A 19581-nucleotide genomic window follows, 5' to 3' on the forward strand; every position below is an offset into this window, starting at 1 on the left:
CACAGTTCCCCATTGATTTTGCTTGCTAGAAGCTGGCCGGGAAGGTAAAAAAATGGCAATCACATGACCATGTGACGCTGCGATGGTCATAAATCTGAACCAGTTGCCAAGCACCCAAATCATGATCATATGACCGCGGGGACGCTGCGATGGTCATAAGTGTGAGAACTGGTCATCTTTTTTTCAACACTGTTGTAAGTCCGAACCATCACTAAATGGATGGTTGGTTAAGTGAGGATTACCGATAGACAGAATGACAAATCTCAATAAAATGGTTAAGAGCAGAGACATCACACTGACAACAAAGGCCCGCATAGTTAAAGCAATGGTGTTCCCCGTACTAACATATGGCTGCGAGAGCTGGACCGTAAGGAAGGCTGAGAGAAGGAAGATCGATGCTTTGGAACTGTGGTGTTGGAGGAAAATTCTGAGAGTGCCTTGGACTGCAAGAAGATCCAACCAGTCCATCCTCCAGGAAATAAAGCCAGACTGCTCACTTGAGGGAATGATATTAAAGGCCAAACTGAAATACTTTGGCCACATAATGAGAAGACAGGACACCCTGGAGAAGATGCTGATGCTAGGGAGAGTGGAAGGCAAAAGGAAGAGGGGCCGACCAAGGGCAAGATGGATGGATGATATTCTAGAGGTGACGGACTCGTCCCTGGGGGAGCTGGGGGTGGTGACGACCGACAGGAAGCTCTGGCGTGGGCTGGTCCATGAAGCCACGAAGAGTCGGAAGCGACTGAACGAATAAACAACAAAAACCGATAGACAGACAGGCAGACAGACAGAGATAGGCAGAGCTTTTGAGTTCTACTGATTTTGCCAATACTGTACTATATTCTGATTACTTGGTGGGTCTATTTTGGCTCTCAACTTGTTGGCACTCATCATCTGAATTTGTTATTAGAGGGCGTGAAGATGCTAATGGAGAATGTTTAACAAGCAGGTGTTCAAGCAGTGTTGAACTGAATAGGTCTGAATAGATCATGAAAATGGGAATGGAAAAAAAATGGAATTAATGCCCTGTCACCCTCCCTCGAAGACTGTAACCTTCTGGCATCTGAGAAGGGGGTTGAAGTGCCCGTTTTTCATACCAAAACAGAAAGCTGTTTTGGAAGAGTGGGAGGGTCCTTTAGAAAAAGCCCAGTCACGGATCAGAAATTCAAGATGGCTCAAGATATTTAATTGCCGAGGCAGGAACTCCATATTGCAAAAACTCCCCAGATGCAAAATTATTCTTCTGCAGCCTTCAATTCTGGGTAGAAAGTTCCAGGGCAGCGAGAGCTGGATTTAGAATCCTTTCATGTGTGTTCGCCAGGGATGTAAAATACCCTGGCATTAAGCAATGTATTTTCTTTATAATTAGGCAGAGTTGGGGCAGGGAAGATGGCCTTCCCAGAGGGCTGCGTGTGGTTTAGAGGGCTCGGCCCTTCTCGGTAATTAAAAGAAAGGTCTTTCCTCTTGCTCTTCATCTTGGCATACCGAGAATCCAATCCATCAGCTCTGGTTTGGGGAGGCAGAAATCAATACAGATGCCCTTTTGCGATGCAGGTGGAGCCAACTCCGCGTGAACCTATTTGCTCAAAATGGTTTTGATGTCCTGTCCAATCTTTACTGTAAGCCTGATCCATTTTTCCAGTGCTGGGCCTTGGAGGATCCCAGTCAGCTAGTGAGACAAGCATTTATTAATTAACCAACCCACCCTTCATTTCCCTTCCTAGTAGCTGTAACAACTGAAAGTCTGATGTAGATTTACAAATTCCAGAGCAGTAGGCATGTCAACAAGCCTTCTGCAACAGGAAGGATGAAACATCAGGGGCCACTTTAAAGACAAAGAGGTTTCCACTTTAAAGGTAAACAGATTCATGGAGGGGTACCTCTTCTTGTCCAGCACCCTGTTCCATCAGACCCTTAACGGTGTCATCTTGAACTAACAAACATACACATGGGCAGGGCAAATATAGCCAGGGGGCTGATACAGTGCAAGGGGTTCCATTTCCATGCATGTGTGTGCAACAAACAATTAATGATAGTATAAATCCTTCTGTCTTCTGAGCTTATCTTGCCTACTTAGGACTCCTGCTAAGAAAAAGGCGTCTCAGAATCATATCTTTTGTCCTGTATGGACTTCTGGCTTCTCTGTTTACTGTCTACCCTCCTCCAGACATGTAAACGTGAATTTCTGAACTGAAGGTATCCCTTGTGCACCTGATAAAAACAAATGCTTAGGTCAGCCAGCCAGCCATGTGCTTCTAAGGTGTCCCCCAAAGCTTTTCAAGTTGATAAGTGTGATTGTGGATGTGGATTAGCCGTCTCAGGTTGAGAAGCTGGCATGATCAAAGCTATGGGGGAGTCAGCCAGGCGGTTACTCAGAATACGTGCCAGGAAGCAGGAAGAACCATGAGCAAACAATGGGGAGGTTGAGGGAAAAGACAGTTAACACCTAAAGGACACCAAAGGTATGGTAATGTTTTGCCCAACCCAGTTTAGCCTCCTTTCCCTGGCATCTCTCAAGTTCCCTGTTGCATAAATGTGGAACTAGTCCATTTTTCTGTCAGACTTCCTGATCTACCTGAGTCAATGCCAGTCAAATTCTTGCAGCACCTTCAAGATTTAATCTACGTAGGGATCTCTCTTGCCCTTCCCCCAGATAATCCAGCAGCCAGAAGAAAAGCAGTGGATTATGCATACTGTGCAAGTGTAATGGAGTAGCAGAGGTGGTCAACAGGAAAAGGTTTTTGCAGGAAATTAGGGTTAGAGATTGCAAGATGGATGTCCGCCCATCGAGGTCAGGTCAGGAAACAGACACCACAAGACGACTGGAACTCTGTCATTAAAGGGTACTATAACAGAGTTTTGAGAACGTGACCGAGCTTCCTTCTCCCTACCCTTATACCCAAGAAAATCAAGGCAGGACAATCTTGAATTTCTTTCTCACCCCATCTTCCTTCACAAGGCTAAGTGAACATTTTCCTATCTGTTTGTGCATTCCTTCTTCGAGATTAGCACCCCCCTACGCCTTTACAACAAATACCTTAAAACTGGGGGTGAGGGAGGGGGGCGACTTCAGTTGCAAAGATAGCAGCTCCTTCCCTGGTGTATACACTAGAAACTTCTGCCACATGTTTCTCCCTCAAAATATCCCCAGCATGTTTTTTTAATTCACTGAAATGCTTCAGCAGCATTTACGTCCCATGGGCACAGCCATGCCAATCGCCGCACATGGTTAATACATTACAAACCACAGTTAAGAACCGGTGCTGGTATGATTTTGGAAAGGGACTGCCGTGGGAGTCAACGCCTTCGGCTTCCAAGTGCATGTTTTTACAATCCTTTACTGACTGGGCTGGAAAACACCCCCGTGGTGTTGCAGTGCAGTCCTGCTTCCACGGATCGGTTGTAATCTCATTTCCTCGTGCAAGGCTTAAACCTCTGGCACGTCTTTTGCAAACTGAGGCCCAGTGTGTGAGAGGTGTGTGTGTTTGTGTGTGTGTGCAAACCATACAATGAGAACACCTCTGAGATTGTATTTCCATCTCTGAAGAATCTCTGCACCCACATGCAAACATCTAGGATTGGGAGGGTCCAACTGCAAGGACTAGCCTCTGTCCAGGCAGACATTGAACCTCTATTCCGATGGTTTTTCAACCTTGGCAGCTTTAAGATGGGTGGACTTCAACTCCCAGAAGGCTGGCTGGGGGATTCTGGGAGTTGAAGTCCACCCATCTTAAAGTGGCCAAGGTTGAGAAACACTGCTCTATTCCTTCCTGGCCAGGAGCAAATAAACAGGGGGATGGGCCCTTTGTGCAACAAACTTAGTAAAAACAAAACTCAGCCACTTCCGAGGTGGTCACCCCAACATAAATACACAAAGAATCAGAATGTCTGGGAAGCAAAAGGCATCGTTCCTTTCTCATGCCCTCCTTCTTGCCTCCACAGCTGGAAAAGGGAGCAGGTTGGGAACTGCCAGCCCGGAACAGGCACGTTCTCAGATGCTCCCCTTCTGTGCAAGGGTTTTCCCCCTGGAGTCGGTCCAAACAGGGGAAAGAGGGGAGAGAGAGGCGGAAGGTGGGTAGACAGAAACTCATCCCATCAGGAGGCGCTTGACTAACTAGACAAAACAGCAACAGACAGGGAAAGAGATGTTATCGGGGAATCACAGGCATGTTAAGATACTGTAGGTGCATGTACGTGTGTGTGCATGTGTGCATGTAGACCCCAGGGAATTGCTCATGGAAGAGGCTTCCCTGTTTTACTTTTCCAGGCCTGCAAACACCCCAGAACGGTTTTGAAAAGCTTTCAGCCCCAGACGGACCTTAGAAACGAACTTAGCTGAGTGGGAACAGCTCCCAAGTGGGAGACTGGATGATGCTAAAGTTGCTTACTCGTTCCCAACCTGTAAAACCTGGAGAGGGAAGTTGATAATTAAAATGACCATGGAAAGCTTAAAGTTTGTATCGCCCTCAAATCAAAAGTGAGCAGACACCAAACATCTCACTCCTGAGTGGGATGCTCTGTCCTTCGAGATAAATAGCCATACTTTTTAATTAAAATCATTGTTCTTCTAATTTGAAAACATCATGGAAAACAACCCCCATCTGAGAATTACGGTATAGGGCTGAGATCCTGTCCCACACCATTAATGTTGAACCACCCCACAAAATATATTATGGCAGAACTAGGCGGAAATTGGGTTGGGTAGCTTGCAGCTGAGTGTGCTGTGGGAAAGTCAGCGCATTATACGGACTGGGCCACACAGGTTGAGCCACAAAGCAACCTATTTGTTCAGGCACCATCTGCTACATGGACCTAGCCGTTGTTTTTCTTGACCTGGGTCTCACACGTTGGGAGAAGCCAAGGCATGCATCCAGGAGAAAGACCCTTGATGGGATCTTCTCTGACCCAAAGTTCTCCATGGAGGCAGAGCACTTCCAACCACAGCTGGACAGGGGCATCCTACTAAAAGAACTGACCAGAATCAGCAAAGGGGATGCCACTTCCCCCATGGGATCTGGTTTCAAAGGACAGAGGACACTGCAGGTAGAAGATGTCAGCTGGGGCTTAGATCAGCAGTTGATTCTTCTTTTCTTTCAGCCAGGATGCCTCTCTTGCCATGACTCCCGGTGCCCCGTGCAGAGAGAAATATCGGGAATGCTTTATGGATAGGCTGACCATACGTCCTGTTTTGAACGGGACAGTCCTGTTTTTTTAACATTTCCCGACCGTCCCGTCATTTTAATATAAATGTCAACTTTGTCCTGTTTTTTAAAAACGTTGGAGCCGTTACTGGGAAAAGCGGGAAAAAATTGAAGTTGAAATTGAAAAGGAGGCTGACTTGGCAGCAGTTCCCGATCCGGCGGGAAACCTAGAGCGGAACCACAGGAACAGCTGATTGGCGGTGAGCAAGAGGGAGAGTCGCTGCCGCCAATCAGCGCAGTGGAAGACAGTTGGAAAAGCGCGCTCAGCAGAAAAGAAGCCGATTGGCTCTCAGGCCACAATGGCGGGAAGAAAATAAAAGGGCATGCCAGAGAGGAGCAGGTTGTCGGGGACAACCCTTCACTAGACTCCTCCGTTCCTGTCCTCCCGTCCCAGCCCGCCTCCGCCCTCAGCCCTCCTGCAACCTCTCCGCCCAATGCCACCCCTGTGCCAGCCTCTCCAGACCCAACCATTGCACCCCACCTCCCCCTCCTGCACCTTCCCAGCTTACTGTCGATAACCTTTTTTATCGTCTTTTTCGTGAATACGGAATATTACGTACGTTTAACCCCGTCCCGTTTTGCCATTTCAAGGTCCCGTTTTTGTCTCAAGGAGATATGGTCAGCCTATTTATGGCGTTATTGCCAAGACATGTGCATTTATGATTTGGGAAGGGGAGGGGCAGAGGAAGGAAGCTGTGAGGTGCAGCCTGTCCAATCTTACACTGTTATTAAAGAGCAGCTTGATAGAGGAGCCGATTACTCAGAGAAGTGGTAGCTTGCCTTCAATGGATACGTTTAAGTGGGGGCTGCACAGCCATCTGTTAGGGATGCTTTAATCTGGCTTCCTCTACTGAGTAGGAGGTGCAACTCCATGGCCTTTTCAAACCCTAGAATTCTAATTTTCATCATATGGAGATATAGATATAGATATATGGATGTATATGATCTAAATATACTGTATATGTATATGTATATATACTGTATATATAATTATTTCAGTGAGAGAAGTTTGTCATTCATCTTGAAGCCTGGAGCATTCTTATTATGGAAATATGTGATGGACATTAGACCAGTGTTCCTCGACCTTGCTAACTTTAAGATGTGTGGACTTCAACTCTGGGGAACAAGCTGGGGAATTCTGGGAGTTAACATCTTAAAGTTGCTAAGGTTGAGAAACAGTGGATTAAACTTATCTTTAAACACAAAGTCATTTGAGTAGGCTGGCGGGGGCCTGAGGGGGGGTCAAAAATTCAAGATGGCAGCCACAACCATGCAAACAAAGCCCCACCCCTTTTATGTGTGTCCTGACACATGTTAAAAAGGGGTGGAGCTTTGCTCACATGGTTGTGGCTGCCATCTTGATTTTTGTGACCCCACCCGCCGCCTGCGGATGCCCCTGTAGTAAACTCTCTTTCCAAGTTTTATGAGTTTGGAGAATTTGCACAGCCCATGAAAAGCTGAATGCTCTTCACTGCACCATTCCTACGCCTCCCCAATAGCCCTTGTTATCTCAGCCAACATACAGTTGGGGAAGCAATTTGCTCTTGGCCTGTCTCACACTGCCACTACTTCCACCCTCCAACCCCTCAAAAACAGCCTGAAGGCAATCCATGATCATCTTCATGGATGCTGACCTCGCAGACCTAAGAACAAAGGGCAAATATCACTGCCCCATCCTGAACTGCCTCGTCTTCCAGCACTAAAAAAAAAAAAAACCTCACCAACCCACTGCATGCTCAAAGTAGTAAAACACCCCACCTGTGTCTTTAGTTCACACAGTAGATGTTGGTCTGGCTCTCTCCAAAAAGATCCCAGTTGGTCCTTTTGGGGGCAGGGGGGCTGAAAAGCCATCAAGCCACCCTTCCACTTGAAGGACCTGTCAGCCTGGGAAGCAGAAAAACAGCTGAAGCAAGAGGTTCTGCAAATGGAGCAACAGTCTGCTGTCCCAAATCTCCACAAAAAAACAAACCAGCTTCATAGCAGGTTTTACTCTACCATAGCTCGGCTGAGAGTAAACCAACTCAACTCTTGAAGAGAGATAATACTATGGGGAAATCAAAAGGGTGTGATGCTGATCCCACAGCAGTACCAATGCTATCTGGAGTTGCCCCAATTTCCTATCATTAATCATTTGTGAGGGAGAGGCAAGAACTTTGGGGGGAAAAGGGATCCTTTATGGGAGTGTGCTAAGCCCATTTACAGCAGCTTTTGGACAAATACTGAAAACCCTTTATTTCAAACAAACAAACAAACAAACAAATAAATAAAATATCTGCCTGTAGTCTCATGACACACTGACCACAAATCAGCCAACCATGATTCGTGTGACATGAATCCTGTCTGTGGGGTTAATTTATGCTTCACTGTGTCACGCAACTGCCCCTGGATTAATTGGTTAGGCTGCAGCAAATGGACTGCAGTAAACCAGATGACAGCTAGATAGCAGCAAAGGAATAAAGGACATTCTTTTTACTGCCATCTAATGGTCCCCTGGTGTTTTGCAGCACAGGTAAGATAGCCCTATGTGAAGGCAGCTTTAGAGTGTTCTACTAGAGCTGGGCAGTGCTTCTTTTTAAAACAATAAACTTCATTATTTGATTGCAGTGCTGCTATTTTAAATTAATTGCTTCGAGTTTTTAACCAGGCACATTTCATTACATTTTACTGATTGGTTTCCTGCAGGTTACAAGAAAGGGCAAATGCAAAGAAAAAATAGCTGGGGGGGGGTCATTTTTGCTAACTCAGCAATCAAAAAGTAATGAAAGAGAACATGCGGAAAAAGCTCAAAGGGATTCTGTCTTTATAAAATGGATTTCCCAGTTCAGTAGGTCCTGCCCAGTCTAAACACGGACTGGGTTCACACAACTAACATGGGCTTTGCTTCTTTGTAGCTTAGCATGTTACGTCAATCCAGCCAGTACATCTTACAAACCATGGTTTAGCAGGTTGGGTGACACAGCCGTTCAACCAATCCATCATGGTTTAAAATGGCTTAACGGCGAACGGCGGATCCTGAGATGCAGTGAGCATGGTCAAATCTCCCAGCACGACACCAGTGGTAAATAATTAGCATTTTATAACAAACCGGAGCAGGGGAATCCACAGGAGTAGTAAAAAAACAAAAAGGTCAAGATGGCGGTTGTGAAAATGCGACTGAAGTTCTGTGCAAATGAAAAACAGACTGAGCTTCAATTGCATGATTGTGGCTGCCATCTTGACTTTTTTGACCACGCTGTGGAACCCTTGAACTAGAACCTGGGCTACACCTTCAGCAATATATAATGCAGCTCCTATAACAGGACTCAGTTTTTTGTGTGTGTGTTTTTAAATTATTTCTCAGCTGAGCAAGCAACTCAGCCTCCCTCCTTCCCGCCAGTTACTCATCTTTCTCTCCTATCCCAGATTAGGTTGGTTTTAAAGAGCCAGTTCATATCAAGTGATATGAGCCAGTTCATAACTCCTCCCTCATCTTCTGCACAACGTTCCAATATCTACATGCAATTGAATAAATGTTTAGTGCAGTTGTAATTAATTAAGCATCTGAAGATAGCAGGAAAAGGTGGTGGAGGAGGAGGATTATATTTAACTGCATGCAAAAATAAAATCTGGAACCTTGTTGTTCGTTTCATTCTTCCTTTTGTAGAATGGAGGGGGAAAGTGCTAATAAATATGTATCTTTTTTTCCCCTCCCTCCTCCTTGTTCTATACGTTTCCCACTTGCCTTCCAACCAAGAATCTCTGAGCAATTAAAAGAGCTCTAATTAAGCATGAAAGAAAGTGTAACACCAAGGCATTAAAGTAATGAGTTGGGTAGTTGAGCTGAGATGGGGTGGGGAGAAAAGGGGATTTTGGGGTGTTGCATGCAGTCTGAAGATAGTTATTCCAATCCCTAAGCGCACATGAGGGCGGTGTTTGCAAGACATGTTTACCCATGGTTAACTTAATCATGGTTACTCAATTACCCCATTTTTTCAGCTTCCACAGCCCAGTGAAGCATGAACCAACCGCACAGGTTGGATTTGCACAACATGAAATTGGGTATCCACAGAGCTTTCGATTTTTTCTGAGTCGGAGTTGTGCAGAATAAGAAAAGAGGAATGAAGTGTATTTTGTATCGCTCAGGGATTCAGCATCCTGATTGTCTTAGCTCTCAAGGAACTTCTTGAAGGTACGAAGAAATCTAGTGGGCCAACAGGGTGGCCACTTTTTCAGCAGGCCATTTTTAGGGCTATCTGTACTGGTATGTGAGAAAGACCTTGGGAGACAGGACGAAGAGATGCTGCCAAAGGAAGGGTCAGATAAGAGACAGCATAGCCCACAGCTGTATAATGGGTGGAGAAAGAGACTCAGAAGGGACCCTCCCTAGTTTCTTGGGCTGTAAAGGAGATGGGAGGGGGGAAGAATTGTACTTTCAATCTTGCAACATTCTGTCAAAGTAGCTTTACAATGAAGTAGACTTAGCTCATCTGGTCATGGTTCCTATCTGGTTTACCCCACGAGGCTGACACTCTCATATCTGTGCTGCAAAACTCCAGACCGCCACTAGCCAGCAGCAAAGGTTGGAGGTTTTGCCACTTTGCCACCACCTGGTGGCCACCGAGAGTTTTGCAGCCCATTTTTGGCAGCCTGAGTTATGGTAACTACATTGTTTTAGCAGCATTAGTAGATGACCATAATCCCAGGCTGTAAAAAGCATCAACTGTTTACTTCTGTGGACTCTTAATGGGGCAAAGGAGCAGTTTGGTTGGCAAGTATGAAAAGAAGAATTTTCAAGAGCAGATTGATGAAGAGGTTCCGATCAGTGTTTCTCGAATTTGGCAACTTTAAGATGTGTGGGCCAGCTGGGGAATTCTGGGAGTTGAAGTCCACACATCTTAAAGTTGCCAAGTTCAAGAAACACTGGTTCAGATGAGCCTCCTGGAGCTGCTTCTGCTCCTATGATTTTAGCAGCAACTGGTTGGATAGAAATGAAGTCAAGGTATCTTTCCATAGCATGAAGATAGAAGGCAAGGGGAGCATCCCGTCTACATTTTTGGAGGGTCCGGCTATTCTTAAAAGCATGGGAGCAGATCCAGTTGGCAGTCCAGAAGGCACCCCAGCTGGAGAAGAAATATAATGCGGCTAGTGATAATAAAAGGCTGTAACCTTCCTGCATATGCCAGTTTCTAAACCAGGCCCTGCAACTCTCTCTATAGCTGCAGATGTTTGCTCGCTAACGCTTTTTCCCTTCCCTCTGTAACTTCACTGACTGGAACATAAACACAGATACATACACAAGACATACCCAGAGCAAATTTCTCCAGTCCTTTAAAGGGCAACTTGCTGTGCAGAATCAGTCAGCGAAGCTTCTAATGATGGCAGGAAGGGGCAACCTAATTCCTGTGCTTGTTATCTGGACCGAGGATGTGCCAGGCTTGCATAATAAACAGGTAGTCCTCGATTTATGACCATTCGTTTAATGATGGTCTGAAGCTACAACACCCTCAGAATGGGTGCTTTACAGCGTGTAAAGCACTTCCGAGCATCGCAAAATGTCGCACCACCACCTGCGTGGACATATGATTGCATTTGGGGCACTTGGCAACCAGCTCGCATTTATGACTGGTCACAGTGTCCCACGGTCATTGGTTTTCTGGCAAAAAACACCCATTGGGGAAGCTGGATTCGCTAACAACCTGTGAGTCGCTTAGTGATCGGCGTAAAATGGTCACAAAATCGGGTCCAGTCATGTGGTGACTCGACTTATGACCGCAATGACTTATGATGGAAATTCTGGTCCCAATTGTGGTCATAAGTCAAGGACTACCTGTGCCTGGGAATCCTCAAAGCACTCATCCTGTTAAGGTTTTGTATATGGAGCTATAGTCGTGTCAGCACAGAGGGAAGAGGATTGCAGGCTGGAAAAAGGTGACAGAGGTAAGAGTAAGCTACTGGGGGCTTCCTCAAAGCTTGAAGCAAGTGGGGACCTTCAGAAATGGGAATGCAGTTTGCTTTGTTTTCAGGACACACAAGGAAGAGGCGCAGAGCTTCAATCACGTGGTTGATAAGGCCATTATTTTACGCTAATACAGTTTGTGGAGTCCTTGGTGCTCTCTGAGCTTGGTTGTTGGCTTGCAGGCGTTTCATTACCCTAGTGCTAGCTGATGTTGTTACCTAGTCAGGTAATGAAACATCTCCAAGCCAACAACCAAGCTCAGAGAGCACCAAGGACTCCACAGTTCAACCCTGAGCTACAGAGATTCTCTTCTATTGGAGCTAATACAGCTTGTCTGTTTGGGCATCATCTATTCCATGAAGCCAGCAATGGTGCTTTGTTAAGATTAGAATCTAGCATTTGGGAGAACATAGCCTAAACCTGAGTGAACCAAACTCATTTTTGCTCTGCTATAGCCCCCGAGATCAGCGATATCATTGCTTAAGCGCAATGGCCTGGTTCGCACCTCATGTCAAAGACAAACGGGTGAACACACCATGCTGAGCCATTAACTTCCCAGCTCCATATTAGCCTAGTTTACAACTACCACTGCCACCTTTAGGACGGTCAAGGCCTATTTGAGTAGGAACCCAACCTGAAGGAGTTTGCATTTTCCACCTCCAAAAACCTTCCTCCCATATAAGCAGCTTGAGATCTGCCCTATTCCTGTGGGGGCAGGGGAGGTGGTCTGCGAACCTCTCTGCTGACCCAAGACACAAGGATCTTGATGGCTGACCCTGCACCTTTGCTTAGCCGGGACTGAGTAAGTGGGAAGTGGCTTCATTGGCACGACAGGCGGAGGTATCCAGCATGTTTACGAACGACAACAGCTGGAATCCCACACAATGGGCTGTGAAACTGGCCTACTTGTGCACGGATTTGGCAGCAGACCTTCAGCCCCCAGTGAACCAACTTCAAGGGAAGGCCTAGCCTGTTGCCAAGCCCAGCAGGTTCTGGGTGTAGGAATGGGCTGGAATTGCCAGAGCTCAGCACCAGAGCTGTCTGCAGGGGAGGATGAGGGGGGAAGCAAGAGATGCCCCTTGCGTCACGAGGTCATTGTGAAAATGGCATCTGCACCACTTCTGCATTGACATCACCGTGTGTGATGTCCTCGTGGCTTCTCCCAGGTGTCTACACACAGCAGCACGTTAAATCAAGGTTTGCTTCACCATTGTTTATAACCTGTGAAGTTACCCCTCTCTAAAGGGAAGAAGGGGATTCAGATGGGCACGCATGGGCACGCATGTTACACCTGTCAGCAAATCTTTAAAAAAAGAAGTGCAGTGCACGGACTCATGTGCCAAACCCATTTATCCCTTTCACTGCACAGTCCTCAAGTCCACTTGCCTGCGTTCACACAACGTACTGAGTTGCAAGCAAAAAGAGTGCGTTTTGGGTTAGCGGGACACATGAGGGCAACCTTTTTTCGTGCAGGACTCCAGAAAACCTTTGCCGCCACTGAACGGCTGGGATAGGAAGGCTTTGCCTGTTGAATTTCTGTCTCTCAAGAACAGTCTTTCCCCCCCAAGTCTTGGTCTTATGGGAGCAGCAGCTGGTCTTGTAAGATGCTTTGTTTAATGTGGATATTTGGGTGGGGGAGGCAGATCCTTGGCCTGGGAATAAAAAAAGAATGGAATAAATTATCTTCTCATCAGAACGTGGGAGCAGAGTCATTCCGATGAGCATTGATTCCTAGCAGGGGGCATTTCTCCTTTTACCAGCCTCAGCAGCGAGCTGTCTTGGGCGGGGGGGGGGGGGAGGAGGAGGAGGAGGAAGCATCTGCTGCAGAACCAGATGTTCAGGCTTTACTCTTGCAGTCAGGTGCCAGTTCCCAGCTGTTCTGTTGCTTCCAGCTATTAGATTGCAAATGACTGGCAAGTCTGAAGGCCATCTTGCCACCCCACATGTAATTATAAAGGACTGAGATGAGGGGCGGATAGGGTTCTCTGCAGATTGCAAAAGGCATTATATACATCAAAAGTGAGGCAGGAAGGAAAAAGACATCATATTCCCAGCTTGCCTCCTTCTGTTTATTGACTTCTGGCTCATGGGTTAAGCTCTGATGTGGCCTCAAGATTTGGCAGGGGTTTAAAACTGTGCAAAAAAAAAATAATCATATGAAGTTTGCTTGACAGAGGCAAAGATGGGGCGAGTGTATTCCAGTGAACAACCCAGCACCTTTGAAATAACGTATAATACTTCAGAAAAAAAATGCTAAAGCCTTTTTGCTGCTCTTAATGTTAAAATCCCAACTCCTAAAAAATAGCAGTAATCAATAAACCAAACAGTCTTAGTAAAGGGAAAGATTTTTGACCTGAAGAGCATCCTGTTGGGTTTTTAGGAGAGATGTTCTATAAAGCTGGCAGCCCTGATTAGATGGCTTCGTTTAGTACCCTTGAATGAATCCAACTGGACTTGCTGCTGAATCTCCCTCCACTGTGTAGGACAGGGACTTGTCTGGGTGACTCAAGAATGGATGGAGAACTGTGTTCCATCCTCAGCACCTGTAACCAGGGGCAACCACCTGAAGTCTCAAGGTAAGGTTCGTGCATCCTTTCATAAGGCTACCAGATGTGGACTGCAAAACTGTAGACAGCCTCTCGATGGCAGTCAAGAATTAAGGGTATGTCTTTGCTGCCATCTAGTGCTCATTCAGGTGGTTGAAACTCAGATCTGGTAGCGCCCCCCCCCATCACCTACGATGCTCACATGCTTTCCTACCCATAAGCCACAAATTTACAACTTTTGAAGGCAAGGACCAATTTGACCTTTGAAAGATGGGCTGGGGCCGGGGCCAGGGCCGGGGCTGCGGAAGGGGAGGGATGCATTCTAAAAAGAAGGTGGAGACGTGAAATTGGCAGAACCAAGAGAACAAGCTTATTTTTTAAATGAAATATCTTAATAATTAATGAGCTTGCTCTCCGGCATTTAATAATTTCTGCCTCCGTCACATTAAAAATTGCAATTCAGTAGTAACATTTGGAGGGGTGCTGGGAGATGCATCTAAAATTTGGAACCATGTGTGGCTCAGGGTTAAACCGTGGATCTCTGTTGTAAATAAAATGAATGGTTCATCCTAAGGGGGATAAAACAATTTAAGACAGGTGTTTGGATCAGCTTAAAGGTCAGGAGGGAAATGGAGTGAGCTTTTGATTCCAATCCAGCCACCAGCTTGCTTTTCAGTGAAAAACAAAACAAAACAAAAGGAAAACATCACCAACTATTCATTGTTTCGCAGAAAAACTATATCCTGGTGGAATTTTTGTTTCAGAATTTGAAAAGAGGTGGACCTACACAGCACTCTTTTCAAGATCCTTGTTGCCTGCATAACTATCAGCAATATCTTACATTTCAGCCCCATCCCCACTGTAGATTTCTTTCTATAAAAAAAGCAGCCTAAGAAAATATGTTCGCCCAAGATTTTTTTTGTGTCCTGATCAAGGCTAACAAGTTGCTTGTGATCACAAACAAACATGTTAATTATAATGTGGTTCCCCCCATTAGGATGTGTTCCAACTGCAATAAAAAATAATTAAGAATTAAATAACTTAAAATTACACAAAAGGAATAACTTTAATAAGAGATATATCATTATTTATTTGCTCAAGGAATTTGCATGGCCACCCAACTCAAATAATTGTGACTCTGGGTGATATACTATCAATAAACAACAAACCATTTAAAAAAAATAACAACAAAAAATTACTATGTGATCGGAATCCAAATCCTATTGCATCTCTCCAGGCTGAAACGCCAATCAGGTTTCTTTCTAAAGGCCAGCAGGATCGGAGCCAAGTATGCATCAGGAGAGAGATCATTCCAGATATTTTCAATGACAAAATAATTCTATAGCTATAAAAACTTATCCCTACGAACCAACACACTTTACTATTCAGACTTATTGTCACTCTATGTCCCACCATTCTCAGCATCCGTTCGCAACCACGTTTACCCGTCCGTCTGCTCTGCTGATCAAACTGGTTTTCAACCTGCGTCACCAGGTCACCCCAAGGCCTGGTGACTACAACCAAACTACAGGCTTTGCTTGGTTAGTATTAGCCTTGGGTAATACTTCTATGATTTCCCATGTTGCGTTAAGTCATTAACCAGGTGAAGTGCCTGGTGAGAATGCAGCCAAAGCCATAAAAATCAAAGCAACCCACCAGCTTTTCAAATAAAACTGATCCAGGGAAGAAGATTTAATGGTTAGCATCCCACTGTTAAGCAACAATAAACACTTTAAACTTTACAGCAGTGACTCATACCCTTATCGCCTTACTCTTAGACTACTACAACATGCTCTACGTAGCACTGCAGTGAAAAACAACTTGGAAGCTGTAATTGGTTTAAAACTCAGTGGCTCAGTTGGCAACAGAGGCAACTAGGTTTATTAGCCTAACAAGAGTCTTCCAGCCACTGGACAGGTTGCCAATATGTTTCCAGCTGGCAAACCCAATTCAGGATGCCAGGTTTAACCTATAAAGCCCCACATCACCTGGCAAGTGTGGTCCTGCAGCATTGTCTCCCTTGACCAGAATCAGCCTTCCTATCTGTTCCTCCTACAAAGGATTGTGAGGGTCTCTATCACATGTCAGGTGAAAGGGGCTCAGAGGTAGACCTTTTCAGCGGTGGCCCCCATAATATGGAAAGTCTGGTTCCCTAAATGTTCCAACCAGGGCTGTTATTTAATCTCCTTGTGGTTTGTCTGTGGTTGTCTCGTTTTACTGCGAGCTTACTGATCTTATCATAAATGATCTTCAGTCATCAGAAGTAGGGTGCCGCGGACATAATTGTATAAGTAAATAAATTCTAACAGTGGCTAGGAAGACTGAGCAGAAATTGGTTTGGCTATTTTGCCACCATGTGACAAAGGATATTTTGCACTAAAATCCATGGAAAAGACAGATGCCATTTACAACCATATGATTTATAGCATCTTACAGCATCACCAAGTGTTTGCTGTGACAGTATAAAGTCTGTCTTATGAATGCATTAGTGGGGTGGTGCCCAGACAATGTTATAAAATGCTATAAATCATGATGTGGAAATGTCCAAAGATTTGTGGAAGGAGGTATCCATAGCTCCCTTATCAGAAGTGAGTTCATGTTGCCAACATATTGCTTTTGGCCTGACATTCCTAGATATAAAACAACTAGCAACTAGGCTATTGATGCATTCGTCACTCAAGGCGCCATGTAACTTCTACATTCCACAACTCAAAGAAGTTATTGAACAGCTCCACCATACTTATTTTGAAACTGGCAGGAACAAATAGTAGGCTTTCTCTGGACGATATCAACATCATAATCAGCAACATTTCTGCAAAGAAGCCCATCTGGTGGTGCAATAAAGCATCTGAAAGGTTTCTAAGTCCAAAATGGAAGGAGAAAGCCTGTGGGTTATGGAAGGCGATGCTGCCAATACATTTCAAAAGCAAACAGGCACTCTTTGAGTGAGATGGGCGGTGACTAAATTTGAAGTATAAATAAATAAATAAATTGAATCAAGATGAACGAACACCACCATTAAGAATAAATGAATGAACAAATGAATGAATAAATATTTGCTGCCCAGAGTCACTTGTTGAGATGGGCAGCTATATAAATTGATTAAACAATCAAACAAATAATTTAATAAGCGACCTTTTGGAAGGGCACAGAGAAGGCTGAAAGGGATGAGGGAGTCTGTTCAGCCAGCAATGTCAGTTCCATTGGCAGATAGTCAATGCTGCATTTAATGCCCTATTTTGAGGTGGAAAAATAGAATAGAAAAATTCTTCAATAAATTCCTGGATTTGGAGCAAGTCTCTTTTGCATCACTTGCAACCACTGCAGATGAAGTGGGAAGCCTGTGGAAGACATGAATGTATAGAAGACTGAGTTGCCTATTGCTACTTTGTTGTTTATTCGTTTAGTCGCTTCCGACTCTTCGTGACTTCATGGACCAGCCCACGCCAGAGCTTCCTGTCGGTCGTCAACACCCCCAGCTCCCCCAGGGACGAGTCCGTCACCTCTAGAATATCATCCATCCACCTTGCCCTTGGTCGGCCCCTCTTCCTTTTGCCCTCCACTCTCCCTAGCATCAGCATCTTCTCCAGGGTGTCCTGTCTTCTCATTATGTGGCCAAAGTATTTCAGTTTTGCCTTTAGCATCATTCCCTCAAGTGAGCAGTCTGGCTTTATTTCCTGGAGGATGGACTGGTTTGATCTTCGTGCAGTCCAAGGCACTCTCAGAATTTTCCTCCAACACCACAGTTCAAAAGCATCGATCTTCCTTCGCTCAGCCTTCCTTATGGTCCAGCTCTCGCAGCCATATGTTACTACGGGGAACACCATTGCTTTAACTATGCGGGCCTTTGTTGTCAGTGTGATGTCTCTGCTCTTAACTATTTTATCGAGATTTGTCATTGCTCTTCTTCCAAGGATTAAGCGTCTTCTGATTTCCTGACTGCAGTCAGCATCTGCAGTAATCTTCGCACCTAGGAATACAAAGTCTTTCACTGCTTCTACATTTTCTCCCTCTATTTGCCAGTTATCAATCAAGCTGGTTGCCATAATCTTGGTTTTTTTGAGGTTTAGCTGCAAACCAGCTTTTGCACTTTCTTCTTTCACCTTCATCATAAGGCTCCTCAGTTCCTCTTCGCTTTCAGCCATCAAAGTGGTATCATCTGCATATCTGAGATTGTTAATGTTTCTTCCAGAGATTTTAACTCCAGCCTTGGATTCCTCAAGGCCAGCTTGTCGCATGATGTGTTCTGCATACAAGTTGAATAGGTAGGGTGAGAGTATACAGCCCTGCCGTAGTCCTTTCCCAATCTTAAACCAGTCCGTTGTTCCGTGGTCTGTTCTTACTGTTGCTACTTGGTCGTTATACAGATTCTTCAGGAGGCAGACAAGATGACTTGGTATCCCCATACCACTAAGAACTTGCCACAATTTGTTATGGTCCACACAGTCAAAGGCTTTAGAATAGTCAATAAAACAGAAATAGATGTTTTTCTGAAACTCCCTGGCTTTTTCCATTATCCAGCGGATATTGGCAATTTGGTCTCTAGTTCCTCTGCCTTTTCTAAACCCAGCTTGTACATCTGGCAATTCTCGCTCCATGAACTGCTGAAGTCTACCTTGCAGGATCTTGAGCATTACCTTACTGGCATGTGAAATGAGTGCCACTGTTCGATAGTTTGAACATTCTTTAGTGTTCCCCTTTTTTGGTATGGGGATATAAGTTGATTTTTTCCAATCTGATGGCCATTCTTGTGTTTTCCAAATTTGCTGGCATATAGCATGCATTACCTTGACAGCATCATCTTGCAAGATTTTGAACAGTTCAGCTGGGATGCCGTCGTCTCCTGTTGCCTTGTTATTAGCAATGCTTCTTAAGGCCCACTCAACCTCACTCTTCAGGATGTCTGGCTCTAGCTCACTGACCACACCGTCAAAGCTATCCCCGATATTGCTATCCTTCCTATACAGGTCTTCTGTATATTCTTGCCACCTTTTCTTGATCTCTTCTTCTTCTGTTAGGTCCTTGCCATCTTTGTTTTTGATCATACCCATTTTTGCTTGGAATTTGCCTCCAATGTTTCTAATTTTCTGGAAGAGGTCTCTTGTCCTTCCTATTCGATTGCCTTCTTCCACTTCCGCACATTGCTTGTTTAAAAATAATTCCTTATCTCTTCTGGCTAACCTCTGGAATTTTGCATTTAATTGGGCATATCTCCCCCTATCACTGTTGCCTTTTGCTTTCCTTCTTTCTTGGGCTACTTCTAGTGTCTCAGCAGACAGCCATTTTGCCTTCTTGGTTTTCTCTTTCTTTGGGATGTATTTTGTTGCTGCCTCCTGAACAATGCTGCCAACTTCTGTCCAGAGTTCTTCCGGGACCCTATCTACTAAGTCCAGTCCCTTAAATGTATTCTTCACCTCCACTGCATATTCCTTAGGAATATTAGTGAGCTCATATCTAACTGATCTGTGGGTCTTCCCTAATCTCTTTAGTCTGATCCTAAATTGTGCAAGAAGAAGTTCATGATCTGAACTACAGTCAGCTCCAGGCCTTGTTTTTACCGACTGTACAGATGTCCGCCACCTTTGGCTGCAAAGGATGTAATCAATCTGATTTCGGTGTTGTCCATCTGGTGAAGTCCATGTATAAAGCCGTCTCTTAGGTTGTTGGAAGAGAGTGTTTGTTATGCAGAGTGAATTGTCTTGGCAAAATTCTATCAGCCTATGTCCTGCTTCATTTTGTTCTCCCAGGCCATACTTACCTGTAATTCCAGGTGTCATTTGACTGCCCACCTTAGCATTCCAGTCTCCTGTGATGAAAATAACATCTCTTTTAGGCGTATTGTCCAGTAGGTGCTGCAGATCCTCATAGAACTGCTCTACTTCAGCTTCTTCAGCAT

General features: G+C 45.0%; 1 protein-coding gene across 1 annotated transcript in view; it reads right to left on the reverse strand.

Annotated features, from left to right (window-relative positions):
* Nucleotides 1–19581, reverse strand: part of FAM178B (family with sequence similarity 178 member B) — a 91430-nt gene that overhangs the window by 12478 nt on the left and 59371 nt on the right. The window lies entirely within an intron of this gene.

This window comes from Candoia aspera, chromosome 9, assembly GCF_035149785.1.
Source record: "Candoia aspera isolate rCanAsp1 chromosome 9, rCanAsp1.hap2, whole genome shotgun sequence".
NCBI classification, from domain to species: domain Eukaryota; kingdom Metazoa; phylum Chordata; class Lepidosauria; order Squamata; family Boidae; genus Candoia; species Candoia aspera.